The following is a 10,002-nucleotide window of genomic DNA, read 5'->3' as shown; positions in this document are numbered from 1 at the left end:
CCCCTGGGCTCCCCAGTGTGAACACGGGAAGCTTCCAGCCCTGCCCTGGGTCGTCAGTCTGGGTGAGCATGCAGGAGCTGGTATGGGAGGGAGCAGGGGCATTGGGGGTGTGGCCCCAGAGGCGGGGTGGGGTCTCAGGTGCCCGGTCACCCCGCCTCACTGCCACCTTGGTTGACCTCCAGCCCTGTGACAGCCCAGCACTGGCCTAGCCTGGTTTTCCAGCCTCTGCCGAGAACCACAGACTCAATTTCGTCCTTGGCTTGTGGCGGAGTTAATGAGCCCACACTCTGGTTCCGTCTGCGGGCGGCTGGCTGGACCCCGATGCCAACTTGTGGCTTCCAGGGGAACTTCCATCTGTTGGCACAGGAAGGCTGGCTTCCAGGCCCGCAGGGGCTGAGGCTCGGCCTGAGTCAGGCCCCGCCCCCACTGCCCCCTTCTTCCCCCCTACCCCCTTTTGTCTGTAGGAAAAGTCAGGGGCTGCCCCGCCCACCTGGCTCCTCGCTCCTCCTCCCGGGGGCTCTGGAGACGGGACTATCTGTGGGATGGCCAGCACGCTGGCCCACCGCCATGCTGGCACCCCGAGCAGCCAGACATACTGTCCTGAGCCTGGAGACCCGAGGTCCCCGGAGAGGCCTGTCCCATCTGGACCTCACGGTCAGAGCCGGTGAACTAGGTGGGGTCCGAGGCCCAGGGGAGGGCAGAGACGGCTAGCTCACGGTTGCCCAGTGAGGGGACCGTGCTGGCTCCCTGATGGGCTGTGAGCTCGGGGGTGCCTGTGTCCCCTGAGCTCCTTCTGCCCCAGTTACAAATGCGGGTAGCTTCCGTGTCACCGGGTCCCCTCGGAGCCTTGAGAGGCGGGCGTCCTGTGGACAGCTGAAGGGTGGGGGAGCAGATCCAGACTAGGCCGCTGGCCCCGTGACTCCAGCCCCAGCTCGCCGAGCCTGAGGTGCCGTGGTGGCCCCAGCCTCGGGCCCAAGTGCCCTCCCTGAACCCAGACCCATCCTTCCTGAGACCCCGCCCGTGCAGAACCACCCTGGGCCTCCCCGCGCCGCCCTCTGCCCTCCGGGGACTGCAGGGCCCGCCCGGGACCCCTTAGTCCTCTTCCCTGAGCCCCTCCCCCTCCAGCTCAGGGTCTGCCCTGGGGTCTCCAGGTGCTGTGCCACCCCCTTGCCCTCTGCCCACAGTAAGGGGCAGGGCCGGCCTCAGCGGCAGGCGCGGGCCGAGCTGGTGGCCGGGCCTGTGACTCCCACACCGTGCTGTCCGCCCACGCCGAGCAGAGTGAGGAAGCGTCCTCCTTGGAGACCTTTGCCCCGGGGCCCCCCGGGAACACGGGCATCGAAAATCTGGCAAATTCTGCACCCTGTTCCCACTGCTGACTCCAGGCGGTGGCTCGTGGGCTAAAATAGTTCATAAAGTCTGCGCCTCGTGAGACAAAGCTAATTTAAAAGCTCGCTTATTCCTAGTGGAAAAAATGGGATTAGTGTCTAAAATATTTGAAAATTAGCTGGAGACAGCCTGCCAGATAACTGTGCAGAGTCAGCGGCTTGGGAGCTATATCGGGACTCGGGGCCCATGATTTTCAAGCACAGCCTCTGGCCAGGCTGGGTCCCCACGGTCCGGGAGAGGAAACCGGAGCCGTCACGCAGCGGGCTGAAAGGACCTGGGTCTACTCGCGGGTCAACGCGGAGGGGACCTGCCAGCCCAGGACACTCCACCCCCCCGCAACCCTCACACACGCATGCCCCACCCTGGTCCGCTGGCCCAAGCTGCAGGTCATCAGGAGAGGCGTCCCGCAGAACGCGGGGTGACACATCTCAGACTACCAGGTGGGGGAAGAGGGTCATAGTGACTGGGCGGGGTCTGGGAAAGGTCGGTTCAGTGTCCGCCCTTAGCACAAAAAGCAAGGTGACCAGCGCGGCCCGCACAGCGCTTTGGCCCGCCTGCCGGGTGGCCTCGTGTCGTTTACATCGGGCGCAGCCCCGTAGGCTGCCTGGGGCACGGGTCCCCCAGGCACATAGGCCAGAGCCCCTGCTCCCACGCGGGGCGACCGCCGGAAGGGCTTTGCGGGCACGGACGCCTGCGACCCTCAAGGTGACCCCCGGGGGGGTGGAGGCCTGGCCGGCGCACTTCGTCAACGTGAACTTGTAGCAAAGCGGTGGGAGGCGGAGACGGGGTCCCGTCCTCGCGGAAAACAGGAAGCGGAGGGCGAGCCGAGGCGTCCGTGACCCTGAGCTGCGGTGTGACCCTGAGCTGCGGTGGTATCCGAGCCGCGAGGCCTCCGCTCCTCGCCCCGACAGCTTCACGCAGACACCGACCAGGACAGGAAGGGGCCGAAGCAGAGCCAGAAAAACGCTGCAAGGAAAAGGAAGAAAACCACAGGGAAGGGAGAGGCCGGAGGCTGCGGAGGCCTCGGGACGGGGCGGGGCGGGGGGGCGCGGAGGCCTCTCCTGGCCTCGGTCGGGAACCCGAGGATCCCGATGAAAACACCTTTCTATAAAACGGAAGCCGGAGCAGCCTTAAATCAGAAGCCGCAAGACGGCGGGGAGGACGAGCTGGAGGAGGCGCAAAGGCGCGTCATGGGACGAGGCCGTGTCGGGGGACGAGGCCGCGCCGGGCCGGGGCCGGGGCCGGGCAGTGGCGCCGGAAGCGCGGTCAGCGAGAGGGCGGCCTGAGAGGGCAGGGGCCCCGAAGGACCGAGAGAGAGCGGGAGGGCACCGGCCAGCGACGCGGCCACGGACCGGAGCCCCCGCTGGAACGGGACACCCCCGGCCGTCGGAGCTCTGTGACGCTGAGGACCCACTGCCCCGGCCGAAAGGGACTTCGCTCCCGCCAGCTGCGTTTTCACGTTTTCACCCCGAGGCCTGTAGCGCAGGATGGGTGACACCCAGGGTGGCTCCAGGCAAAACACCGAGACGTGGCACGGGGACCTGGCGGCTGGCTCGGGGGCTTCTACTCCCGGAAGAGTGACGGTCGCCAGCGAAACCCTCAGAGCGAGGAGGATGAGCCGGGGATTTTATGTCGGTGTGAGATTTTCTAGCTGCCATCCAGACGTAACCACACGAAAGCGTCTCTGAAAATACCCTCGAAGCGAGGGGCTGGCGCCAGCCACGTTCCATTCAGGTGGATTAACAGCCCCCAGAGCTCAGTCAGCACGACCCGGGCCGGGGGGCCTGGGGGCCTGGGGGCCGCGGGGTGCCATGGAGTGGAGTGGGCGTTGTGGCTGTGACGAGAGCCAGGAGATTGTCCTCAGCAGGGCTCAGGGACAGAGTATCCGGGGGCGGGGGCGGGGGGGACATGCTCCTCTCCTCCCGGAGTCTGCTCGCCTCCCTAAACCTGCCTTGGGACATCTGGCGGATGGGGCCAGGAGGCAGGGGTGCGCGGAGGGCCCAGGCCTCGGCCGGGCTACGGGAGGGTCTGTCTTGGAGGTGAACCCCGAGGTAGCGTTACCGTCCGGTGCTCCCCGCAGAGTCAGGGGACCGGAAAGCCCTCCTGGGTCCGCCCTACACCCCTTGCACCCGCCTCGTCCTTGGCTCAGGTCTGCTCTGAAGAGCCTGGTGTGAGACAACGTGTGACACATGAGATCCACGGGGACAAGACTCAGCCTGGCCTCGGGTCTCTCTGAAAGTGCTGCCTCGGAGCCCATGGCCTGTGACGGAATGCTGACCCCACATCACTGGGTCCTCGGACACTCGGGGCCTGACCGAGGCAGCTCCCACCCACTCCCACGCAGCGACCTGGCCCCAGACAAACTCACTGCTCACTTAGGGCCGGCGACGCTGTGAACGCAGACACACAAAGACACAGCCGTCCGCATCCCCCTGCGGTGTCCCCGCCTGGCTGCTCCTGCCAATCACCTTTTCAAAGACGCGGCTCGTTGTCCAAGCCTCGGTGTCCCGTGCTGCCATGGTCTCTTCATCCATCTCCCAGGCAACGGGAGGGTCTTCCAGGGCCCCAGGCTGGGGGGTGTGGCGTCATCACACAGCCAGGCTCTGCCAGAGGACAAGCCTCCTTATCCGAAGAATGTGTCCTGATGACCACTGGAAGGACACAGCCTGCGTGGCTGCCATGGAAGGGCCAAGAATTTCACAATCAGCCTAGATGTCGCCGAGACACAGACAGAACGCAGGCCGCTGCGGACGTGCAAGGACTCGGGAAATATGCCGCCTGTGTGGGCTCGGGGGGAGGGGGTGGTTACAGCGGAATAGGGACCCTAAAAGTGGTCTGCCCAGCCTCTGCTGAGTGCCCGATCTCCTGCAGCCATGAGCGTGTCAGTAATAACAGCAATAGTGAAAATGATGACGGGGCACCCACTGGGCACCGTGTCCCCCAGGCAGACATGGTAACCCTCCGGGGAGGACGCAAATTACATCCCTGCTTCTGGACCAAAGAGATGGGGCGAAGTGGCTTTTCAAGGTCCCAGAGTTCTGAGGTGGCAGCCAAGGTTCAAGCCCACGGCTCAGCCACCGCGCCACACGCCCACCTGGCACATGCCGCCGGCCCGCGCTTGGAAGACTCGGGTCCAGCTGGGGTCTGCAGGCTGGCCCCCTGAGCTGTGGGGACACCCTGAGAAGGAGTCCGCTCAGTGTCACCATGTGGTGAGGATGGGGACAGGGCGGGCTTCCTGGAGGGCCAGGTCTGCTGTGTCGGATTCTACTCGAGGTGATGGGGAGGCAGGAGAGGCAGGCGCGAAGCAGTTCTGGGCCACCATGTGCAACAAGAAAGGGAGACTGAGCCCCGGGCCACCGACGAGATGAGGGGAAGGCGAGGGCCACGGAGGGCGCCAGAGGCAGCGCAGAAGAAGCCGCCAGAAGGGGAGGCGGGAAAGCGAGCGTAACCTTTGCCGAGTGAGGGAAGCGACCGACCGCGCCAGAGGCCCAGCGCGGCGAGGAGGTCGGGTGACCTCCGGGGAGCACCCCTGGCGTGGGGCGTGGGGAGGAGCGCACGGGGTCACGGGGAGGAGCGCACGGGGTCGCGGGGAGGAGCGCACGGGGTCGCGGGGCTTTTTCTCCCTCCAAGTGCGAACGCTCAGCTCGTTCACGAATTGAGGGTGAGACCCAGGGAGGCGGCGCTCAGGGCACAGCCTAAGGTGCTGGTCGGGCAGGGGCTGCGCGTGGGCGGCGGGGCCTGCAACACTCACGGCAGGACAGGGACGTTTAAAGACAGAATCCGATCCCACGTCGCCTAGTGGGCCGCACGTGTGGTCTTGGGCTGAAAAGCGGGGCCCCGAGCCCTGACGGAGGTGTCTGCGGCCGCAAAATCGCCGGCGCACAGAGCAGCAGGAGACAAGGAGGCAGCGAACATCGGTCAGAGCCTCTGCGCGCGCAGCAGGTCACTCCCGGATGCCCCAGAAAAGCAGCCAGACGTGTTAGGGGACCGACGAGGCCCGGCGGGGACGGAAAACGCAGCCCCGCGTGGCCGCCACACGCCAGAGCGAGCGCGAACGAGCCCGCGGGGCGGCGCCTCCTGCAGTTCGCGGCGAAGACGTCGCGATCGCTTCCCGGTCCATTCTCCCCCGCAGTCACGAAGTTCAGCCTACTTGCCCGTGAGGTGATGGAAAACAAGAAATACACGAACAGTTTAGTTCCCCGATCTCGTGCGTCAGGGAAATGCACGATTTAAGAAATGAGCCATCGTTCAACCACCAGATTAGCAAGATCGAAAGTGTTTTAAATTTCAAGTGTGGTGAGAAACTGAAGAAAAAACACTGCTTTCTCAGAGGGTGGTATAGACATAATACCGGTCACAGGCATTGGAGGGCAGTATAGACACAGCACGGGTCACAGGTGTTGGAGGGCGATGTAGATGCAGCACTGGTTAGAGGTGTTGGAGGGTGGTGTAGACACAGCACTAGTCACAGGCATTGGAGGGTGGTGTAGACGCAGCACTAGTCACAGGCAGAGGGTGGTGCAGACGCAGCACTAGTCACAGGCATTGGAGGGTGGTGTAGACGCAGCATGGTGACAGGCCTTGGCTGCCCCGTGTGGCCATGTGACTCATTCCAGTCGTTCCCATACGAGGCGGTCCGAGCTCCGGCACTGGATTCTCACACGGGGTTCTCGGGTCCCCCGCTGATGCAGATGATGCCAGCACCGCGAGTGTTGACAGGTGAGGCGCGTTAAAGGCCGTCTCGACGGAGAAGTGGGTCGCGCCTGAAACCGGCCGCCACGTGGAAATGAACATACACGCCACGCGAGGAGCAGGTTACGGCACAGAGGGCCATAACCTCGCGGACGTGGGAGGTCTGTATTATGTCAGGGCTGCGACGGGCGGTTACGAAGGCGTTCCCGGGTGATTGGCATGTGAGGCCACTTTTGACATTTGGCTGTCATAGAACTCCCTGCCTCGGGCGCGTGCTTAGCCAGAATTCAGTCTGTTCTAGTTAGATTCGTGACCTTCCGGGCACAGGCATGATATTCCAGTGACGGTTGAGGAGGCTGAGGTTGTGGGCAGGTTAGGGCAGTATCTGCTGCACAAGCATCTGTGGCGGGGCTAAACCAGCCACAGGTTAGGGCCCCCCGGTCCTCGGTCTGTCAGGATGCAGGAGGGGTCTCTGCCTACCGATGGGGTGTCCCCTGGGAGGTCTCTGGGCTGGGCCTTCATTCCTTTGTCCCCTCCACCCCCTGTCACTCATGTCTGACTAACTACCTAACACAATTAGTGGGAGGTGAGCAGAAGGGACGGTGTCGCCTCCCTTCAGAAGATCTAGGAGCCAGCATGCGGTCCACGAAGCTTGCCTTTCCTCTGTCGCAATGACCGACGGGGACCCAGGGACAAGCCGCTGCATCCTCCCGGGTCCCTGAGAGAGGCGAGCACGGGGCAGGCCTGGGCCAAGCACAGTGGACATGAAGTGTGGCTAAAGAAGACCTCTTGCGGGCCCGACCAGGGGCCTGGGGCCATCTGTGACCAGGCCCACCCCGGCCCCAACCCTTCGAGACTGAGGCGGGGCCTTGGGTGGGTCCCGTGAACACAGAGACGCTCACCGAGTGTGGCCCAGCCACCTTCGTCCCAGCACTTCTTAAAACACGCAACGCAATTCTCAGTCCGCACGGTCGACTGGCATTTGAGGCCGAGGGCGAATGAGCCGCCGAGCGAGACACAGACATGAGCCGTCTGAAGGAGCAGAGACGGTGCGAGCAGCCGGGGCAGGCGGGACGCAGGCCGCAGCCTCATCTCTGCGGAGAGGCAAAGCCCTGCAGCCGGGCGCCTCTGCCACTCTGCCGGGTAGAGGCACCGCGCTGGAGAGGGCGGGACAGGGCGGGGGGCCGCGGGGCTGGCCACGCAGCCGACGGGCAGGCGTCCACGCCGAAGGCGCCCCGTGCGGAGAGCTGAGGTCTGAGCTTAAGAGTCCAAGAGGACCTCAACCCCCGGGTGGGGAACCCCCCAGGCTCGCAGGAGCTCCCCGAGGGCTGCGTGCTGGGAACAGGTGCGTGTGAGCTGGTCTGGATGGTCTGCAGCCTGGACCCCGCCCGGATCGCCGCATCTGGCCCCGGCGGGCGCCTCCGGTGGCGGAGCCGGTGCGTCTCCTGCGGACGCTGTTGATCTGTCCTGCCAGGGACCGATAAGACATGACGGATCAGGAGACACGTGGCTGCCAACCGGGGCGGACAAACAATGCGGGGGGAGCGGAATCCGCGGTCGGGAGACACAGCAGTCAGCAGGCCAGGGCTCTAAATAGCCATGGCACCTGCGCTCGAGAAAAATGTAGGAAGTGGTGGGAAAAATCGGTGGAAAGAGAGAGTTTTATAAAAAAAAAAAATGGAATCCATAAAAGGACCTAAGTGGGAATTCTAGAACTGGAAAAAGATACGTCTCTGAAATTAAGTCGCCGCTCCGTGGACTCGATGGCCTGAGCTCCGGGCTCCGGGCCCACGAGCGGCGGCGAGAAATACGACTAAGGCCGAAGGGGAGGAGGGGAAAAGCAGAGAGATGTGCAATCCGAGCCCGTCCATCCGTCCATCCGCCTGCGCCTGTGGCCCCGGGCGGGGGGAGGAGCCGTGACCCCGGGCGGTCCGGGTGGGGGGGGGTGCCAGCAGTGGTGGTGGGTGCTGGTGGCGGCGGTGGGTGCCAGCGGTGGCGGTGGGTGCCGGCGTGTGGAATCCGCGCCGAGAGCGCATGCGAGGAAAGCAGGGGGCCGGACGCAGGGGCGGCGAGTGGAGCCGCAGACCCAGCGGGACGGGAACTCGGCAGAGCCTCGGTTCCCGCCGGCCTGGGACGTGTTACCAGGAGTCGAGGTCGGAATCTCTAGGGCGGCCACCTCCAAACAGGAAAAGAATGTCGACCTGGCGACCGGGAGAAGGAACGGGGAGTAACCCGCATGTTTCGTTCACCTGGAAGATGGTCAGAAGCCAGGGGACGGGAGGCGTCAGCCAGATGGGCAAATAGGAAACGAGGCGACAGACAAGGAACCAACGACATGGAAATGCCGTCGCGTGGAACGGGCTAAATACTCAAGTAAAAGATCAGCAGTGTCAGGCCGGATAGAAAAAGTAAAACCCGATGATGAGCCGTTTAAAAGAGACACTGCCTGACCCTCTGGCGGACCGCGCGGCCACGCCCAAGAGGGAGCCGCGGAGCTCGGCACTTCGGATGCACGAAGCGGAGGCCGCTGAGACCCGGCGCCTGTCCGGAGCCGGGCACGGGACATGAACGCCTGGCGCAGCGTCGAGAGCAGGCGACGTAGGAAACAGACTCCGACCCGGGTCAAAGAGGAGAGAAATCCAACCAGAGAGAGATGCGCCGCCTCGCCCCGCGGCTGGCTCGCTCCGCAAACGGAAACACACGACAGGGCGGGGACATTCTGAACGACAGGCTTGACGGGCCTGACCTAATTGACCGGTGATACAGACCACTGCACCCCACAACCGCGGAACCCACGTTCTGCCGCTGGCACACGGGACCTCCGCCGGTACTGGCTCGTGAAGCGAGCCCTTCAGGAGCGTGTTCCTGGTCGCCGTGGAATGAAGCTGGAAATGAAGACACAAACACCGCTGGAAAGTCCCCTCCTGCTTGGAAGCTAAGCCATCTGCCTCTAAAGCGTAGGTCGCAGAAGCCACCGCCAAGGAAACAAGACAGGGAGCTGATGGCTCACGGAAGCGCCCACACCAGACTAGAGCAATACAGCAAAGCGGTGCGCAGAGGGAAACTTGCCTAACGCGCGTTCATTTGAAAAGAAGAGAGGCCGAGAACCAGTGAGCCAAGTTCCTATCGCAAGAAGCCGGAAAAAAGCCAAGCCCAGGGAAAGCAGAAGGAAAGAAAGAATGAAGACACGGCAAGAAATCAATGGAACAACACGAATGCCCGTCAGAGGGAACCCACAGAGCCGAAACTCGGTTCTTTAAAAAGGTCGATGCAAGGAATATATCTCTCGCAAAAGCGATTAAAGGGGGAAGAAAGAAAGCGTAAATAAATAATAGCGGGACTAAAAAAACAAGAACGAGATAACGGATGATGCAGATTCAGGGAGCCGACACCCTCTAGAACGCGGCTCGTGAAAGTGGACAGCGGATATTTCATCCGAATAGTCTGGCATTTATTAAATAAATTGTACCTGTTGTTAAAACGTTTCTCACCAAGAAAACCCAAATTACATCAGTGCACGTCCCCAGCCGTGTAAGGGAGAGAGAACGCTGACCTTACACGAGCCATCCTAGTGGGTACGAAAGGAGGAAACGTGTCCTTGGTATTGAAACCCCACACGGACCCTGGGAGAGGGCGCTTCCTTCCCGAACGCACGTGGAGAGACGTGGGCGCGTGCGGAGCCGACGAATAGACTTCAGACTCTAATGGAAGAAAGAGAGACATCATGGGATCATGTCGATAAATGCAGGGTTTAATAAAACCCAACAGGAAAAACTCTTAGCAATAGGGAACACATGTGATTAATTTTCCTTAAACCAATAGGAGAACACGCTAGAAACATGAGCCTCCTGAGAGCAGGAATGAGATGAGGGAGCCGGTATCAACGGTCGCATTCAACGTGATATTTGACTTTGGAACAGGTGC

The sequence above is a fragment of the Pteropus vampyrus genome, unplaced genomic scaffold, assembly GCF_000151845.1.
Source record: "Pteropus vampyrus isolate Shadow unplaced genomic scaffold, Pvam_2.0 Scaffold341, whole genome shotgun sequence".
NCBI lineage: Eukaryota > Metazoa > Chordata > Mammalia > Chiroptera > Pteropodidae > Pteropus > Pteropus vampyrus.
This window is presented reverse-complemented; position numbering follows the sequence as displayed.